This window comes from Pelodiscus sinensis, chromosome 6 (genome assembly GCF_049634645.1).
Source record: "Pelodiscus sinensis isolate JC-2024 chromosome 6, ASM4963464v1, whole genome shotgun sequence".
NCBI classification, from domain to species: Eukaryota; Metazoa; Chordata; order Testudines; family Trionychidae; genus Pelodiscus; species Pelodiscus sinensis.
Window position 1 is genome coordinate 62800564 of NC_134716.1, and position 21252 is coordinate 62821815.

Sequence of the window (21252 nt, forward strand, 5' to 3'; positions counted from 1 at the left end):
ATTATTTAAAGTTTGTTAACTGTACAATTTTGAATCATGTTTATTTGTAAATTATGTAAAAGAAGAATGATTTTTTGGGTTCAGTATAATCAAAGAAACTAAAATATTTTAGTAAGAATTTGTAAAGACATATTTTTTAAGTACCCACTGCTGAGCCTAAAAGTTTGAGGGGAAAAAAAACAGTGATAGTAAAAAAGAATAGCCTTTAAAACGTATGCAACCTAGGCTTAATCAGATTCCAATATACATTGGTTTCCAAAGTGTCTGAATTCTCTTTGCTAAAAGAAACACAACAAATGGTTCAAAAGCATGAAACCCTGCAGACATTCTCCAAAAGATAGTTTCAGCCCACATTGAAAAAATTGAAAAATCAATTTTATTTGGAGGCATTCTTTCCTTTTCTTACGTCTGCTGCCCCATTTCAACATTTTCATTAACCAATTATATTGAACCCTTTTTCCAGTACTTTAACAACTATTCTACCCAATGTAATTTATGTGTCTGAATTATTTTTATTTATGTGAATTACTCTTGCAAAACTGTATACAAGTAGAGAATGGTACTACCGTATTTCTATAAGCCGATATGTTTTGGAGTACTGAATTCTCTAATAAGTTTCCCAAGATGTTTTATGAAAGCCTCCAATAGAACTTTCACAGTTTGTACTAATACTTTCAAAATAAAGATTTGGTTCTTAGTAATACCATCTCAATTGCTAATTCTATAGTAGATATTCACCCATATTTTTCTAATTTTATTTTCATCTTTTAGAGTAACATTGTATAGGCAAAACAAAGCATACCGTTTGCCCTATACCGCCCCCTTCTCCCTCAAAAAAGCAGGAAACACTATGGAGAAAAAAATTATATCTATTTTGAGCAGAAGATATTCTTCATAAAAGTTCAATTGCTTTTAGGTTTTCATATTTTTCTACAATCGTTATAAAACAAGATGAATGCATGTACAGAATACATGATAATGGATCACAGTTGTGACTTTTCATGCAAAGGATTCACTTAAATAGTTATTTATCACATGCAGTAACTAAGGCTCTTTGAGACAGTTGTCCCTGTGAGTGCTCCACTTTAGGTGTTTTGGAGCCCTGCATTTGTAATTGGAGATTTGTAGTAGCAAGGTAGTATATGCACAGTAGCCATCTCACACAGCTTCAAGAAGATACCTAGTGTGTGCAACTAACCATGCCCATGTACCTCTATTCCCTTTTCTTTTTGTTCTTCAAAGAGCATTCCTGTGGGCACTCCAAAATGATTACGGGGCTGGAGCATATGACTTATGAGGAGAGGCTGAGGGACTTGGGTCTGTTTAGTCTGCAGAAGCGAAGAGTGAGGGGGGATTTGATAGCAGCCTTCAACTTCCTGAAGGGAGGTTCCAAAGAGGCTGGAGAAAGGCTGTTCTCAGTAGTGACAGATGGCAGAACAAGGAGCAATGGTCTCAAGTTGTGGTGGGAGAGGTCCAGGTTGGATATTAGGAAAAACTATTTCACTAGGAGGGTGGTGAAGCACTGGAATGGGTTACCTAGGGAAGTAGTGGAGTCTCCATCCCTAGAGGTGTTTAAGTCTCGGCTTGACAAAGCCCTGGCCGGGTTGATTTAGTTGGAATTGGTCCTGCCTAGAGCAGGGGGCTGGACTTGATGACCTTCTGAGGTCTCTTCCAGTTCTATGATTCTATGACTGTCTAGTAATGCTGCTCAGTGGAAGGGAGGGGCTTGGGAATTGGTTTGACAGTAGCTAGCACCGACCGCCCAAATGAGCATCTGCAGCTCATTGTTTCAAGAGCATAATGTTTAGTAAAAATTGGGGCAGAGGCCCAGACAACAGTTTTGCAAATGTCCGTGAAGAATATGTTATTGAGAAATGCTATCAAAGTGGATAACACTCTGATGGAATATGTGCGATTCTTGGAGAAGCAGGGAAATTGCTCTGCTGGTAACACAAAAGGACATGTCCAAATGGATATTGGGCTAGTCTCAGTTTCAAAATAATCATTCTGTTATAAAGAGTAAGACAGGATGATTTTCTAAATGGTTTTGTTGTAGTTCTACAGATAAAATTCCAATACCCGGCAGACTTCAAGTGTGTGAAGAGAAGCCTCATTGTTGCCAAAATATGGTTTCAGGAAAAAAAAACCCGTTATGTAGGTTGATTTAGGTGAAATGGGGAGGCTTCCTTGGACATGCATTTGGGGTGTCATCAATGGACCACATTTTCTTTGTCAAATGTAGTATAAGTAGGGTACGCCATTATGGCACCTAACTTTCCCACACTTCTTGCGGACATGGTGATGGGGAAAGCAATCCTAATCGATAAAGTGTAACAAGTAAGCTGCTAAAGGTTCAAATACTTTCCCCATCAGGCTGTAGATTATATGATTAAGGTCCTTACAGGAGTTCAGTCTTTTAGTGTTAAGTGTTTATTTATGCCTTTTAGAAAGTGCTTAGTAGTTGCGTGAGCAAAGATAGTACCCCCATCCATCTTGCGATTGTAGCCAAGTGTAGACTGATGGAGCTGTTAAAGAGTGCTAATTTTATATATGTATGTATGGTGGCCCTATCTTCTATAATTCCAGAACTAGAAAAAGGAAATTGGCTCTTGTCCCTCTGGCTGGAGCAGACCCTGTCCACGGCCAACAGGGAACTGCTCCAGTCTGGCCAAAGCAGATCCTGTCCACAGCCAGCAGGGAGCTGCTCAGCTCACAGGCTGCGAAGAGTGACATTTGGCGAGATGGCATCTCATCTTAGTATCAGAATGTGCCTTGACAGATTTCTCCATCAGCAAATTTGAGCTGGATGACCCTGGCCTTTCATGTGTTCAGTTTTTTGCAACATGGGCAATCTGAGACTCTAAGACATCAGACAGACTGCATGTGGCCATTTGACGTGGCAATGGAAAGTCTGAAGCTCAGGCGGCTTTAAAAGCCGAGAGAGCTGGGCAAGCCTCAGGAAAGAGGATAAGCTCTGTCCTATTGAAGTGTTATTATTTGAGTGAGGGCAGTATGTGGTAAATAATAGCTGACTACAGAAAAACTGAAAGATAGTATACCCTACCAGGAAAGAAGAAAAAAGATTTAGCTACTTATGTTTTGGAGAAGCAATACAGCCCTTCCTACTCAAGTCAAAGTCAGCTAAGAAGGAACTGTGGGACAGTTGGCTGTGTGCGCGACAGACAGTCACTCAGAAAGTTGCAAGATTGGCTGCACATGCATGTGCAGTCAACCAGGGCACTGCTACTACAAAATTCTGATTACAAGTGCAGGGTGCCAAAACACCTAAAGTGAAGCCGTCACTGGGACGCTCCTCCAAGAAGAATTTCTATAGCACAGCTAGTTTCAGGCAGTACATCTAACACTCCAGAGTGTCTCCCAGACCTCACCAGTATACAGGGAAAACTAAATTCTGCTAAACTCCTTTCTGAGAAGCATTGTCTTATTACCTGATTTGGTGCCAAGGTGAGTTTGGATCCTACATTTCTTTCTTATACTCCAGAGGCCAGCAGTCCCTATGTTTTCTTAAATATAGGGACTGCCATCATGCCTGGCCCTTAAATTGTCTGCAGAAATAATGGCAGAGGCTGCTTACATGTGTAGATGAAGAGAATGTATATGTAATGAGTCAGGTTATTGAAGAAAGAAAAATTAACTCAAAAGCCCCAAGGTAGTATTACTTCTCATTCATCAAGATGTGAGAAAAAAGCATTAATCTTTCACACTTCTTTCTCTATATTACAATGTACCTCCACAACTTCTATCCTCACTGTTCTTCATGACAAACACATTTAAATTAACTTTATTGGAAATTAGTAATAAAAATAATATTAATGCAGTTTAAAGCATCAGTACTTATTTACATCTTCAAAGTTACATGCTCAACTACTGTAGGATAATACTGTATGGAAATATTTCCAGGAACTTTGTGTATATTTGTAAAACATGTTTGTTCTATGTAATCGTTTCAAATAACTTTTGTTAAAACAAAATAAACAAAATACTGTAAGACTGATAAATGCATTCACCAGAAAATACAGACCTGACAATATGCAAGTTGAAAGGCTACAAAAGCAAGTATAGGAGTACTTCCTTGCTTTTCAGACACGGACAACATGACATGTGAAAGTTCAGTACTGTATGAGATACTAAAATCTCCTAATCATGATATAACATAACTGATTTCCCCCCTCAATATTTGTGTGGGAGAAGCAGGAAAGGAATGAGTTCAAAGTTACAGAATAAAAAGATAAAGGTAGTACGGGTTGCTCAGCCAAGTTCCTAGGCACAGGAAACAGTTGGGTGACAACAAGGAGTTGTTGTAGGCCAGAAAGATGAAGCACAGAGGATTGCAGAGGGGAAAAAAGTATACAAGAAAAATGAGAGGATGACGACAGAGGAAGCACAGGAAAGAGCAGGGTAATCATAAATGGTCACTGACCAGCTAGGAACTTTTGAACTTATGGCTTTGCTAACTATTTTAGAAAAGCTTCAGCGGGCTAGCCGAGTTAGTCTGTAACAGGAAAAACTTCAACAACAAGAAAGAGTCTAGTAGCACGTTAAAGACTAACAAAACGTATAGATGGTATCATGAGCTTTTGTGGGCACAACCTACATCTTCAGATGACAGGAGAGTTGGAAGAATTGTTATTTTAGAAAAGGTACAGCTTCATACCATACAGCATGGAACATGCCAATTGCCAGATAACAGTGGGGAAAGATGAATTTAAGTGATAAAATTTCAGAAACGGACTGAAGAAGTCCCACCAAATAAATAAAAGGTTTCAGTGTTCTGAGAATATACCATCTCTTTTTCCAGACAAGTTCCCCATGCTACATTATTTTAAAGGTTAATAATTTAATATTAGCTTTATTAAAGACTTGTTTATATTTCACATTTAGATTCTCCTTTTGGATGGAAAGCTAGGAATTAAAATCACAATTCAGAATGTAGACAATTCATTGGATGGAGCTACAGTAAATATTGGAAGAGTTAACTTAATGGGGAAAAGTGTCAATGAAGAAAAAACAAATGTATCAATAAATGTTGTATTTTTCTTGTGCCTAGATGTCCAATTCATATTTTTTCAAATTTTACTTTAGTGGAACTGAAGATGTCACTCATATAATTAAGTTTTACACTTATTACAGAAGTGACTAATAATAATTCCAAAACATTTTAAATTGCCATTTAACTCCTACCCACAAATCACACAGCACCATTAACTGCAAAAAAAAAAATCTAGTTTAATTATGAGCCATCACTCACATAGAGCTTACGTCAGAAACACAATAGTATTATGTAGAATAACACCTATTAGTGTGGAATACTACTGCTGGTTATGTCCTGCCTACATCAAACATGGAGATATTATGGCACCACCTAAAGGTCCCATGATATAATTGAAAGGTAAAAAAACTACCTACACTTCAGAATGGTGAAAGTAGCATTACTGCAAACTGCCTCTAAGCAATTCTTTGTGTCACTGTCTCAGAATAATCTGCTGGAAGTCATATCTCCCTTCAAAAAATTAAATTCAATCTTGTTTTGATTGGCCAGCAAGACATTGAAGAAAAAAAAATCTGAAGTCAGAACATTTTCTCTCAGAAGCCTATTCCATGTTAATCAAGTGCTCATGGAAACTCTTCCTCCAGAGCAAGACAGTGCATTATAGCTTAGATTTTCCCTTAGGTTCATCAGCATGTTTGATTGTTAAAGTTAATTTTAAAAAAATAAGGTTCATGTAAAAAGATCTTGTCTTTTACTATGAGCATATAAAACCCCTGGTAAATACAGGCTACGATTTGTATCTAGCTTTCTATATGTTTCTATAATCCATTCAAAAGAATTTTTAATTAAAATCTTTACCAGTACCATTTGCAAGTAATTAACATTACTACAGTATTCTTTATAACAAGACTAGGGACTAAGATGAACATTGCAGTAACACTATTTGTGTAAATATAAAATTGTAGAGATTCTAATGTGAACACTATAATTATTCACATACATAGTGAAAGTTTCAAAGTCCTTTTAAGATGCTTGACTTTTTTCCCCAAATAATACAATTTAACAATTGGTTAGACCAACTGTGTAATTAAATAAAAATTCAAAAGGGGGAAATTATTTACCTCAATCTGTTTCTTTGAAGAGGCTTTCATGCAGGAATCTTATTCTTGTCTGGAGCTACCAACATGAAGGTAAAACTAACCTAGCTCAGAGGTCTTTATAGGAAATTGTAGCAGTAGGCGTCATGCAGATATTCTGACACCCTGGCCAATGTATGCCACTAGCTGCCCCTACAAACTTCCTGTCGATTCTTGCTCCTGTCACATAACCAACTGAAATGTGTCTCATATGAACAAATGATACAAAAAATTGTCAGGATAAAAGCTACTGTGTTCAATAGCACATCAATTCAGAAACATCCACGAATTTGTAGCAAGGCTGAAGAATGTGAATCCTGCATATCTTCTAAGAAAGAGAATTATAGTCAAGTGAGATTCCCTTCTTATAAGTTCTTAGTATATTCTCAGGTTAAGTTCTTTAAGAAAGACTGTAAAATAAAAAACAAAACATTGCAACCATAAAAAGATAGTTCAATACCCAATAGGTAACAAGATAACAAGGGAAAGAACGAGGCTTCTAAAAAAGCATTATTTGAACAAACAGCACCTTTCTGATATATTCTCACAAAAAGAAAGTCAAAATGTTGGCCAGCTCAAATAGTAATTTCAAAATAGAGGTCAGGAAAATGCAGACACCCCTTCTTTACAAGTAACTCTACACAACAAAGAGGTAAGACTAACATGCAAAACAAATACAAGAAATAATACCTTGAACAATGTATGTAGTGAACACGGTCATAAAACTATGACAAACATTTTTAAGGCTTGCAAAAAGCTTCTCTGCCTCAGATAGCATGACCCAGTGTGAACCAACTGCTGGCTAGCTAAGAAATGACAATAAGATATAAATGACTATGTATTTAATCTGTTGACAAGAATGATTACCAAAAGAAAAAAAAGTTGAATGGATCCTAAGGTGTACGTTTCATTTCAAATGAAGCCACATGGACCATACTGTGGCAAACTTTGGGACAGACAGGCATATACGGGAAGAATACTGACAAAATGACAGGCTAATTAAACTACTTTTCCATCACTATCTTGGACTAGCTTGCAGATCTTGGTCCTGGAAAATATGCTAGAAGGATGGGAATCACTCATTAGGAGCCCAAAGTTCACCCACATTGCTAATTCACTGCCATCAGAAAATGGCCTCTTATGACAGAAAACTGAGGTCACAAGATCTGATTTGTCTAGAGAGAGCTTTCATCAGTTATATCAAGACTACTTCAACATCCCAAGACATGAGGCTTTTTAACAGGAGTGAGCAGTGTCAAGCATCATATAAACCCAATGTCTTAAGAGACACTATTTTAAACTAGTTAATAAGATCATAGTAGCTATCAAATGTAATTGGATGGTATCAAACTATATTAAACTCAGGGAGATGAAGTAAGGCAAAACTGTTCATGTGTTTAATTAAAGAAATCAACATGAAGTTGCTTCCACCATGCTACAAACTTCTCCAGTTACAATTGTAAATTCTGCTGGCAGATGGTTTCTAAGGCCGTGTCCACACTCAGGGGTTCTTTCGAAAAAAGTACCCTTTTTTCGAAAGAACTTCCCCTGCGTCCAGACTCAAGCCGCGTTCTTTCGAAATTATTTCGAAAGAACGCGGCTTTTCTTTCGATGGCGGTAAACCTCGTTTCACGAGGAAGAACGCCTTCTTTCAAAAGTTCCTCTTTCGAAAGAAGGCGTTCTACAATGTAAAGAGGCCGTCTTCAAAAGAGAGCATCCAGACTCGCTGGGTGCTCTCTTTCGAAAAAGCGGATTTCCTCTATCGAAAGATCCGCCTGCTGTCTAGACGCGATCTTTCGAAAGAGGCTCTTTCGAAAGATGCTTTCGAAAGAGGCTCTTTCGAAAGAAGCCTGCAGTCTAGACACAGCCTAAGAGACCAAGGGGGAAATAAGCCACCTCTGTGAAAGCTACCATATTAATCGGACTCTGCCACATCAGGAACCAAGATGCCAGGGAAAGGATCCCTAATTGGGATGAATCTGTTTGTCCTCTTTTCTGGGAAGGCTTACATTTACTGCCATCTCTCTTCCTACATAAAAAAATGCCTGTAAGTTGTTCAAGATGGACTCCACATATCCACATTCCAAGAAAGTATAAACTACGAAGGTACAGCTCAGGCAATGGAACTCTAAATAGCAATGGGTGCGAGAGCACTCACATGGCTCACGCTTACTTCCCCCCGCCCAATGTTTCTGAACATTATGAAGGCAAGGTTTCAGTAGGGGCATGCAGCCTCAGTATCTTCTGCCACATCCTCAGGCCCCTCACAGTAATCACGACTTGAAAGAAGAGTGGAAGGTGGGCAATGAGCATTAATATACTATGTTGATCTTGAACGCATGTTGCAGTTGAAAAAACTTCATTTTTTTTTTCAAACATTCTCTTCGTATTCTCACACGTGGAATAGTTTAGCTACCAGCACCCCCACCAAGGAAGGGAAGACAGGGAGCCCTAATTCAATAAGGACTGAAGAATTACCCTGACAAGTTTAGCATCCAATCTGTATGACAGATAAAAAAGACAACATTTGGGAAACGTGAATGGAACATCATGTTGCTGTTAGACATATTTCAGTATGTACGATGTCTATGAAAATTCAGAGATACTGCTTTGGTTCTAAGAAAATGGGACCTAATCCCTTCAGGGAGACACACAGATGGTGTCTTACAGGCTTCTTGGATACATAATCTAACCCACTTGATTAGTGGTCAGATTGTAAAAGCCTGACTTTCTCCTTTATCATAAGAAACCAAAAGATTATCTCAACTCTTCAGTTCTGTTTAGGATAGGTAGTAAACTCACACCCTTTTCACATCCTCGTGCACAGTCTTACACAATTCCTAATGATTCCATTGGAAAATACCTAGCTAGGTCATAAGAGTCACCTCTCACAATTCCATTGTTTATCCTTTTCATCAATGAAGGTCTGGTAGTCTGAGTAAGCCAATGGTTGCATAATAGTAAATCCACCTAACAAATTAAACCATGAGTCTTGGGGCACAGTAACATTTTGGCTACACTTTCCTTTAGCCATGGCTGTTTCTGCCAGTTGTCAATGGGTTTTGGAAAAAAATTCTACTGTATTTGGAGGTTTGATAAGCAATGAACACTTTCATCATTAACTCACCAAGACCACTGAACCCTCTGCATCTTCACTGCCAATTGCCATAGAATCGCTATTTCCACGCAGGTAGTTTACTACAGTTCACTGATTAAGAAGTAGGAACATTAGCAATGACTTGACAAATTATGCTTTTGACTACTCCTAGGCCCTCAGCATCAATACCAGTGATCCTACTGATATCACCACCACTCAGAGTCAGGCATCAATATAAATGAAAAGAGCGCAGCTCTTGCACCAAGAATTCTAATAGGCTTTGATGAAGGATCTTTCAACTATGCATCAAGGACAAGATTTTTGTCACCTCCTTCTGAGACCTGAGTCTATGCTGTCAACACATGTTGTTCTGAGAGATCGGGTAGTGGGGGGGGGGGGGGCGGTGGGGGGGAGGAGATGGCTCTATATCTACATCAAGTCCTGTGTTCAGAGGAAGAGCTTGATTTGGGTTTTGCTTCAGGTACTAATCCCTTGAAGCAATTTAAGTCCAATACTAAACAGACCTACTGGAATCCCTTTTAGGAGCTTCCAGGAGGAATTTTTTATTCCCCACAAAAAAGGACTACTCTGAATGACATTCCTAGGCAGATCTGCTCAATTACAACGCAGTGGATACAGTCGTAATGCTCATCCATCACTAACACCTTTCTGCCGCAGGCTCATTGCTTGAAGCTGTTGAGTTTCTTTCCTTCAAGTGCATGGAGATAACCTAAAAAAAGAAAGCATCCCTGAAAGAAATGCATCCAAGTCTGACAAGAGAGGCAGCCAAGAATCTAGACTATGTGCAAAAAGAAAAAAAAATTATGACAGAAAAAGAGCCAATGAAGTATGAACACAGAAAAAGTATTGAAATGCCGAAGTACATATTTTAGTGACTTCCTCTTTATTATATTTTATTAGGAAGCCAGTTGTCATGGATCACAGAGCAACAAGTACCCATGAGAGAGAGAATTATTCTATACTAAAGGAGGACTATGAGATAAAAGAAATCTAATCTCTAAAACTGAAAAATTAACAACATTCCACATAGATTTGTGGTAGCCTTGGAAAACAGCATCGGACTCTGTACATCCTCTTACACAATGAATTAATGTGCAGTTACTAGTTCGTTAAGATTTCTTCTGTAGTCTCAACATAGTATAACTCAGACAATGTTAAATATCCTTAATAAATGCTAGATGTCTCAGTATGTGATGCATACAGGCCAAATGAAGCAGTCAGCTTGCTGAATTCAGAGCTTAGAGAAAATGCAGAGAGAAGGCTTTTTCCCTTTCTCATATATGAATGAATTGTGCAATATATACTTTTATCCACTCAAGGCCAGAAACCAAAGTTTCCAGTGTGAAATTTTCTTGACTGTGGTACAACTGCAAAATTAACATTCCAGGGTCAAAGACAAATGCTTTAATAAGTATCTCACGTGGATAATATTAACATTCAAGTCAAAGATTTATCATCAAGTAAACAATTCTTAAGTCATTTAAATCCTAGTGTCACCTATTCAGATTTTGTCAGGTAATGGCTGAATTCCAACTACAATACAAAATATGTATGTGGATTCTTTTTCATTGCATTATAAGACATGCATTATAAGATATACTATCCTTAGGATGAAGATGTATGGAAAGTTCTTACATTATGATTTCTTAAATAAAAGTATGCAAGGAAGATACATTTATACATGAAAACTGTACTCTTAAAAATCATGATTTAGAGTTAACAGATTTACTCTGAAAGTATTAATCTAATGATTTACTCAGATTATTCATCAAAAACCTTGTTCAAAGTTGAATTATTCATGGCTACTGAGTACCAAAATACGAACAAGGGAAGTTAACCATCTGTCTGTAGAACAGAAAAACAACTACTTTAATATTAAAGAACAAGAGAACTTGTGTGCACAATTCACTATGAATGACTTCTCTGTTATTATCTTCTTCATTGTCATCATCAACCTTTTGCTATTTTCCCCTACTCTTCACAAACATTGGGGGGGGGGGGGGGGTTAATTAGAATTTTAATAGGGTGGTTGGTATATTTCATGATTAACTGAAGCTGATGTCAACTTCTCTAATCAGTGGACTCAAAAAGTCCAAATCCTGAAGCATTTTGAAGGCTTTCCACGAAAGAAGGGAAGCATATTGGTTCTAGAGGAGAATTGCAAAGAATAGCAATCAATCAAGCCATCAGCTTCAAAACCTGATTAAAGAGAGCTGCTTGCTTCCGCTTCCAGATGCTACCATCTTCTGGACCAGAAGGCCTGTGATTTCACCATCATTGCAGCTGAGCACCAAGGAGTGGGAATCCAGCAAAATGCGGCACTGAATATTTGGCATCTACAAGCAAGTAACTTCTATCCTGACAGCAAGCCTGTCAATATTAACCAACGAAGCCAAGAAATTCACCTGCCAATATTTTCAACTGTATACTATCTTCTTGAAATTGAATGAAAAACACAAGAGTTGCAGCATCCTAATCAGTATCATATTTCCTGTATATTGTTTTTTATTTTCAATTTTTATCAATAAAAGGATATTTCTACTTCATCCTTTAATTGCTTTAGAAAAACTTTACTAGGTGACTAGTAGGAAAAATGTGTGCACATGTATGCGAGATTCATACTCTGCACATGGGGAAGCAGTGGAGACTGGCCACCTACTCCACACACATGCATGCACACACATTTTCTCCACCAGCCACCTGCTGAATATATTTTTCTACTTTTTAAAAATATGCACATCTGAGCTTTTAGATGGTGAGATGCTTTAATATAAGGTTGTTTCAGAAGCTATTTGTTAAGTGTTTCTCTCATATTCGGCTTTAATACCGGACACTAGAACATATGATCCAAAGATAATAAATTCGGTTATAAAATCCAAATTACTACACCAGAAAAAAACAAATGCAAGATTTCATTAATAAATAATAATTAAGATAACGAAAATTCAGTGATCTTAGCATATGTGCCCCATGCTTAGATGGCATGTGACCAGAATTCATCATCGAAAATGACCTTCTGGGTGGATTGTTAGCTTCCCTGACTTTGGTCAGGTATTGACAGGGAGTGTGAAATGAACGCTGATCCATGCCTCTCAAGAATTCAGTGGTTCAGAAGAACGCAAAATGAAGCATGAAGCAGCTGACATTTTATGATGAAACTGATGTTTAAAGAATTAGTAAAGAAGGAAGGGATAGAAAGATTAAGTTTAGAAACAGTAGGTCTAAATATTAAAGGTTAGCAAATAAAATTGCTACTGCTTTCAAGAGCAGTATTGGACTACCAGAATTCTGTATAACAAGGTGCTTAAAAATAATGATTTTGTGGACAAGAGACTCTTTCACTGATATTTTAAATTTTACCATTCAAGCAAAATGATTCATAGTAAAGTCTCAGATCATGCCCACAGATCTATGCACAGCAGGAAGTGAGGCTCAGTCACCTCCACGAGTCTTCTCCTTCAGACTCCATAAGTTCTGAGAGAGAGAGAGAGAGAGTGTACTGTGCACACTGGGCAAGCAACAAGCACAATTGAGCCTTATAGAAACTGGTGACAACAATATTACCTTGGGCAGCTCTCCACGAGTAAGCACCTGGCAGGAGGAATTGAGCAGGAGTGTGCTACTGGGGAACAGAGGTAGTTAGATACAGAAGCGCTGAAGAGAGAGCCTTAATCTTCAAATGACCCAATGCAATCTGCACAGAACCTCACAGATCTGCCATGTTCGGATGTGGGTCCCTTGGCCTTTTCTTAGGATGCCAAATATGAGGAAGGAATAGTTTTGAACTTTCTCTCCAGCAGGGGCGGATATAGGGCAGGGCGAGCGGGGCGGCCGCCCCGGGCCCCACGCTTCAAGAAGCCCTGTGCGTGCGCCGTGGCGCCACCGTGCATGCACCGTGTCAAAGGGGGAGCCCCGCAAAATTGTGCTGCCCTGGGCCCCGCAAAATCCTCATCTGCCCCTGCTCCCCCGAGTCCCCTCCCAAGAGCAGATGATTAGAGTCAAGAAGAAATAACATTTTCAAAGAGCCATCTGTTCACTCTGGCATTTCAGAAATTCTGCTATTCGTGATTTGTTGAAAGAACAGAGCCATAGCAGCATAGATAGCTTATATTTTTCCAATCAGAGATTCTTATTTACCCCCTTTAAAAAAAGTTGACTATTTCCCCCTTTGATACATACATGTGATTCAACAATGTCATCTTGCTTGAGTTATCTCACTCTATATAAGCAAGATCACATAAGGAGAGAGTAAGAAAATGTATTAGACAGAACTAGGCCTACTCTCCAAATTAGCCAATCACCAGATATGGAACACCCTCAGGAAAACAGCACTCACAGTGAACACAGACACAATGGCACAATGAGTAAGAATTAAAAGTGTTCAGAGAAAAAGCAAAAAGCCGACATCAATCTAAGACAACACTTTCTACATATGTTATGCACCTACAAGATATTCCAAATATAGGTACTTCCTGTGATACAGACTCATTCCTAGTGGTAAATATATCCTATACTGAAGCACAAAACTACTCTCTCATTGAGGATCAAAGGATTAAATCCAAAGGCACTATTTTAAATTTTCTTTTACCACAAAGTTGTGAAGTGTTCTGAAGTCCAAGATGGGCTTGAAGCCCCCTGACTTTTTCAGGATCAGGAAGTACCTTCACTAAAATCCTTTCCTTGTTCCTCTTGTAGTGCAGACTTTATTAATCTGTATTTAGAAGGGAAAAAAAATCCAGTTCAGAAGAACAGAAGATTTGAAATATGCCATATCACTTCAGTCTGTGCCCTGACAGCCCTGAACTAACTACAATGTTGCTTTAAGCAACAGCAGAAGAAAGGCTGAAGGAGAAGACTACGTACTGAAGCTAAGAAATAGTATACAGACATCCTGATATACTCAAAGGGAATAATTCACTATTTCTAAAAATACTTTTAAAATACATGCATGTGGTCCAAAAGGTTCCATTTTTTCTTAATTTTTTGCTAGAATATTAATTTTATTTACAAAGAGCATGCTCTGCTTTGAGAAAACATTTTACAGAAAGACATCCTGTAAGTTTAAGTAGTGGTACTGCAGTTCACATTTCCATAATAAGCCCAACAACTTATTTTTAATGGATACCAAGAATTATTCCAAAGAAGAAGATGCAGCATTCCTCATTTTTGATATTATGGTCTCTGTCATGGAAAATGAGACAATTTCATAACTGGCTGACTATTGCAATCAAATAATAAATCAAATAAAAAAATCATAGAATCACAACGTATTGGACCGCAGGGGACCTCAAGAAGTCATCAAGTCCAGCTCCCTGAAATGCAGCAGGATCAAGTCTAGGCCATCCCAATAGGTTTGTCCATCCAACCTGATCTCAAAACCCTCCAATGATAAAGATTCCACAACCTCCCTTGTAAATATATTCCAGAGCCAAATGATCCTTTCTGCTATCCTTACTAGTAGAAAGTTCTTCCTAATATTTAACTAATGTAAATCCTCCTTGCCACAAATTAAGTCAGTTAACTTTTTGTCATACCTTCAATGGGACACCATCCTTTTTAAAACAGCCATTCACATATATAAAGACTTATTAGTTTTCTCCTCCATTTTCTTTTGTCAAGCTTAAAACATTCCCCATATTTTCAATCTGTCCTCACAGGACAGGTTTTCTAAATTTTCTTATTCTCTTTGGGATTCTCTTCAGTTATCCACATCTCCCCTAAAATGTGGCATCCAGAACTGGACACAGTATTCCAGCTAAGGTCTCACCAGTACTAAGCCGAGGAAGACAATTACCAAGAATCCTGATCTCCTTTCCCATCCTTTCATGATGCTGTTGATTCATGTTTAATTTGTGCGTGCACGCTCTCTCTTTCTCTCTCTGCGTATGTGTGTGGGTATGTCTACACTTGCAGCCTAATTCGAAATAGGGCTGCAAATGTAGGCATTCAAAATTGCAAATCAAGCCCGGGATTTAAATATCCCATGCTTGATTTGCATCTTCCCAGCCGGGCGCCATTTTTTGAAATTGACAAGACTAGAATAACTGCCCACGTCTACACGCAGCAGTGAAACGGACATTCGAAAAAAGCCCTATTTCGAACTACCTGTTAGCCCTCATTGCAAATCAAGCACGGGATATTTAAATCCCGGGCTTGATTTGCAATACACAATACACACCGTGCACGCGTGCGTGCGTCTAAGCTTTTCCTGCCAGGTAACAGAATGACATCATCAGCATCAACAGACTGGGGGGGAGGAGTTAAGCGAGAGTGAGGGAGATTCCCCTAGTGACACTGCGATGCTGGGGAGGAGGCGGCACTGAGGCGGGCCCCTGGCTCAGTTCGGAACAGCCCATTACAGCGAGCGCTGGCTGGAATTCATGGTGCCCCGCTGCTGGGGGAGCCGACGGAGCTCGGAGCACTGCAAAGAGACTTGGAAAGCCCAGCCTGACCACAGCACATGCTGCCAGTGGGTGCAGTGTGGAAAATCTCTGGGCAGTAGCCGCATCACAAAGGGCTCTTTGTCACAAGCCCTGGCAGCGCCCTCTGCCCTCTATCCTCCCAACTCTCCTCCCCATCCCTGGCCTCTGCAGTGCCCCCCACTCGCTTCTCTCTAGCCATGGGGGTTTATACAGCTACCCTGAATCCAACAGCCAGCCAGTGAATAACAATTGTATCCATCCCGCATCGACGAGAAGCACAACAGTGGTGCCAAAGCTCTTACCTGTTGCCCAGAGGGGCATGAGTGAAGAAGCTGCTAGCAGGCCTCCCTGGTGTGGACCATGCTACCCACAAGGCTCTCTCCAGTTCGACTGTGAGGGAGGTGAGAAATGCACAAGGAGCCCTTGGTAGTGCAACCTATGCCTCGGGCCCAGGGCTTTTCCACACTGCACCTGCAGATAGTGCAAGGTGTGGCCGGGCTTTCCCTTCATCTCTGCAGTGCTTCGAGCTCACCTCATCTTCCCCAGCAGGGGGGCACCAAACACTCAGCCAGAGCTCACTACTGGGCTGTCCCAAACTGAGCCTAGAGCCTGCATACTCCTCTGGCATCACAGCGTCACTGGGGGAAATCTCTCACTCTCCACTTTGTCAAGATCATTTAGAATTCTGATCACTACATAGAAAATCTTGAATTCAATTCAATTGTAAAAAACTGCAAAGATAAACAACTTAAACAATTCACAAACTAGTTTTATAGTGTAATTTTGAAATGGTAACCACACTAGAAAGACCAAAGAAAAAACTAAGGAAAGAAGCTAAGCACATTAAGTATTCGTAGCACACTATCACAAATTCATGAAAAAAAAAAAGAAACCCATAACTAGAGGACAAGTAGAATTTTATACAATCATTTCATGTACTAATAGTTTATGAAAAAGATTTGAAAGCTTTTAGAATTTATTACAGAACTTGACCTCAGAAGCATATAGATACCCAGTCCAAACTGGATATTTATAGAAAAATAATTTAATTTCTTAGAATGCTTTGGAGTGGAATTAGTCACTAAAGAAGGCTTGTGTCTTCCTGTGGAAAAACCAGTATCAATTTCATTTCTCAAAAATGAACCACAAGTAAATCTTCACAGTGATTATCTTTATGGGTCAAAATACGTATTCAGTACACAGTTTTCTTTACATTTGTTTGGTATCACAAACAAGCCTGTTGCCTCACAATAAAACACATATCTCCTGAAATTATTTATTTTGTTTTTAATATTCTATTAAGTCAGGGGTTCCCAAACGTTTTGACACAGGGACCAGTAAATCCATTCACGAGATTTTGGAGAACTGGTAATAGTCATTTGCATATTCATTAAGCAACTGATGAATATTCAACTAAGTTGTGTCTTGTCCTCCCAAAGCCCCCAGAGCCAGTGTTAGCAAAGCTTTTGATACAGTCACCCACAATATTCCTGTAAGCAAGTTAAGGGAATAAGGATTGGATAAATGGACTGTAAGATGGATAGAAAGCTGGCTAGATCAAACTTTTTACTTCAGTTAGAACCCATTTTTTTCAGTACTGTTTTTTGCAGCCCAAAAATATAAATACCTATAAAAAGGTTCGGCTGCCTGCCCTCCCCGATCTCTGCCGGACAGCCCCGCTGCCCCCAACCCTGCTTCTGCCGCCCGCCCGGATCTCCGCTGGACAGCCCCGATACTCCTAACCCTGCTTCTGCCGCCTGCTTGCCTGCCCTCCCGGATCTCCACTGGACAGCCCCGCTGCCCCTAACCCTGCTTCCTGGCAGCCGGTCTCCCCCCACCCACCCTCCACACACACACCTCCTCCCAGCCCACCCCGCTGTGCTCCCCTTCCAGTAGTGGGCCGTGGCCCATAGTTTGGGAAACGCTGTATTACGTGGTTAAACAAAATACCAGTTACACAAGGAAAATTACACAGAACAGACACTGTGGTCATGGGGAACTTAGAGTTCATTAAACAAATTAGCAGGCATGTTCATACAGTAAACAGTACTCTACTTATCCAAGTGTTAAATACAAAAGACAAACGCTTCAGTTTTGTTAATTTTTAATTATTTCTGAAAGAGCTTTTGAGGTGTAAAGAAAGAGCATACTTTCATATTTATGTGCTTGAGGTTAAAACTATCAAAACCAATACTTAACATGAGCTTTCTATCAATTTCAGCATTACATGAACTAGCTAAGTTGTTCATGTTAGAGAAATTAAAAAAGCAACCATTTAACCATAAAGTTCATAAAATTCCATGATTGTCTTCAGCACTAAAAAAACCGGTTACCTCGTTACTTTTGTTCTTCGAGATGTATTGCTCATGTTTATTCCAATTAGGTGTGTGCACGCCACGTGCATGGATTTTGGAGCTCTCTCCCTTAGCAGTACCCACTGAGCCAGTCAGGGAGCCCCCTGGAGCAGCACTGGTATATTGGTGCATATATACCCCAGCTGGCTCCTCACCCCCTCAGTTCCTTGTTGCCGGAGTCTTCCAACGAAGGGGAGCTGGGTGGGATTTGGAATGGACATGAGCAACACATCTCAAAGAACCACAATTACAAGGTAAGTAATAGTTTTTTCTTCTTTGAATGCTTGCTCGTGTCCATTCCAATTAGGTGACTCCCTAGCTGTGTCCTAGGAGATGGAGTTGGAGACTAACATCCATCTACATGGTAACAGATTGCAACATTTCCCTGCCAATGGTCATATCTGCTCTGTCCTGCTGTGTAATAGCATAGTCCTCCGAGAAAGTATGCACGGAGGACCACGTGGCCACCCTACATATGTCAAGTATAGGTACTTGCACCAGGAACGCCACGGATGTCGCTTGCGCCCTAGTAGAGTGTGCCGTCAGTGGAGGCACCAGTGTACCAGCGCTGTGTCAGTACTCCCTGATGCAGAAAATAATCCAAGATAACAAGCACTGGGCTGATACTGGGGAACCCTTCATCCTCTCAGCTATTAAAATAGAAAGTTGAGGGGATTTACGGACCTCTTGCTCTTTCTATATAGAACGCTATGGCCCTTCTAACGTCCAGGAAGTGCAGGGCTTGCTCCCTAGCTGAGGCATGAGGTTTTGGGAAGAACACCAGTAGGTAAATGTCTTGTGACCTATGAAATTGGGAGACCACTTTCGGGAGGAAGGCCAGGTGGGATGTAACCTAACTTTGTCCTTAAAGAAAATCATGTATGGGGAGCTCCAAAGTGAGGGTCCACAGTTCCGAGACCCTTCTGGCAGAGTGATTGCAATAAAAAATGCCACCTTTCACAATACGTGTTTCAACAAGCAGGTGGCCAATGGCTCGAAGGGTGCTCTCATGAGGCCTGTAAGGACCAAATTGAGATCCCAGGGTGGAAACAAGGGGCACATATAGAGAAGCAACCTGTTAACCCCTTTCAAGAATCGCTTAACCATGGCATTAGCAAACATGGACCTGTGACCCTCTCCAGGGTGAAAGGATGCAATCACTGCCAAATGCACCTTCAGTGAGAATGTAGCAAGGCCTTGATGTCTCAGCTGTAGCAAATAGTCTAAGATTAGAGGGATTGTGGCACACGTTGGGTTTATCCCCTTTTGCTCTGTCCACATAGCAAGCCACCTCTACTTGGCCTCGTACAGCATCCTGGTGGAAAGTTTTCTACTCTCTAGAAATACCATCTGTACCTCCTGCAAACAACATTGCTCTAGGCCTGCCAGTCACACAGGTTCCATGCTGCCAGATGGAGAGCCGCTAGGTTCAGGTAGCACAACCTCTCTCCTCCTAAATCCTGGGTAATCAGGTCTGAGACTAAAGACAGTCTCACTGGGTCCTACACCGCTAGCTCTAACCGGGTGGTGAACTAGCATTGATGAGGCCTTACCAGCGCCACCATGACGACCATCACCTTGAACTGCCTGAACCCTGATCATGGTCTCATGAATTAGTGGGAAAGGAGGGGAACGCATACAGCAGCCCACGGGGCCACTGTATATGTAGTGCATCCCTGAGACCTGAGCCTGTGGCCCATGAACGAGCAGTAGCTCTGACATTGGGCACTATTTCATGAGACAAACAGATCCAGAAAGGGATAACTTCACCTCTGGAAGACTTCCTCTATAATATCCACCCTTTCGTGAGTCTAAAAGGAGCAGTTGAGGCTGCTAGAACATTGCTAGACCCTGGCAGATAAGCATTTCCCAGAACATCCACCTGGAGGCAGCCTAACTCTCAGAGTTCCAGGACATTTCTGCAAAGGGGAGAGGAATGAGCTCCACCCTGTTTGTTTATATAATACATGGTGGTCGTGTTGTTCATCAGCACCGCAACCACCTTGTACTTTAACGGGAAGGAAGGCCTGGCATGCCAGCCTAACCGCCCTGAGCTCTTTGACATTTATGTGTAGGGAACTCTCCCCCAGGTACCACATACCTTGAGTCCTGAGGGTTCCTGCTTGGTAAACGGGACCCCCAAACATACAGTCTCCTCTTGTGTCCACCAGTCAGTTCAGTGAGTGGAGTACGGTCTCTGGCAAAGTGACCACTGCATCCAGATGTTCCTCAACCTCCTCAGTAGGGTTCGGAGCCTTAGCCTGGTGTGGCTCATAACATAAATGCAAGCTGCCATATGGCCCAGTAGCCGCATACATGTCCTTGCTGTGGTTATAGGGAACCACTATAGGTCTGCAATCATCGAGCTCACAGGCAGGAACCTGCCTCTGGGCAGAGACGCTCGTTCGATGGTGGAGTCCAGGTGGGCCCCCACAAACTCTATTGTCTGCATGGGGTCCAAAGTGGACCTCTCATTTATGAGGAGGCCTAGCTTGAAGAACAGCTTCCTGGTCACTGTGATATGACTTATCACTTGCTCTCGGGATGTACCCCTTATCACCCAATCATCCAGGTAGGGAAAGATCAGGATCCTGTGGTGCCTCATAAAAGCCACTACTGCAGCCATACATTTGGTAAACACACTTGGTGCTGTGGAGAGGCCAAAGGGCAGGACCACAAAACTGAAAATAATCCCAAACAACTGTGAATCTGAGAAACTTCCTGCGGGTGGGGATCACTGCAATATGAAAATGTGTGTCCTTTAAATTGAGAGCAGCATACTAGTCTCCTTTTTGTAGGGAAGGAATAATGGAGGTTTTCTTTACGAACGAGTTCAGCCTGGTACTGGAACCAATGGGATACACTGCTGAAATCTGAATTATAAAACACACTTGCCTGCGATTTTTCCTTTGTGTAAGTTTAAGCCAGGAGCTGGGGGAAGCAGAGTATTTTAAATCCAGACAGGATTACCATGCCTCCAAGGAATACTGGGCATGAAAATGGCCTGGAACTTGAAGTGGATTGTTAGTAATAGGGAAAAATATCTATTTAATTATAATGGAGTTATTTTCTTTGTTTTATTGCTTGGTTAACTTCTCTCTGCTAATCCATGTGCACCCTTCTCCCTCATTCATTGTATCTATGCTGCAGCCCAGAGAGACTATGTTTTTCTGTTTTAATTTGTTTTTCTTGGTTGCTCTAACACCAAGCT

At 40.6% G+C, this 21252-nt stretch overlaps 1 protein-coding gene across 1 annotated transcript in view; it reads right to left on the reverse strand.

The window, feature by feature from the left end:
* Nucleotides 1-21252, reverse strand: part of MAN2A1 (mannosidase alpha class 2A member 1) — a 207732-nt gene that overhangs the window by 58879 nt on the left and 127601 nt on the right. The gene's annotated exons all lie outside the window — the stretch shown is intronic.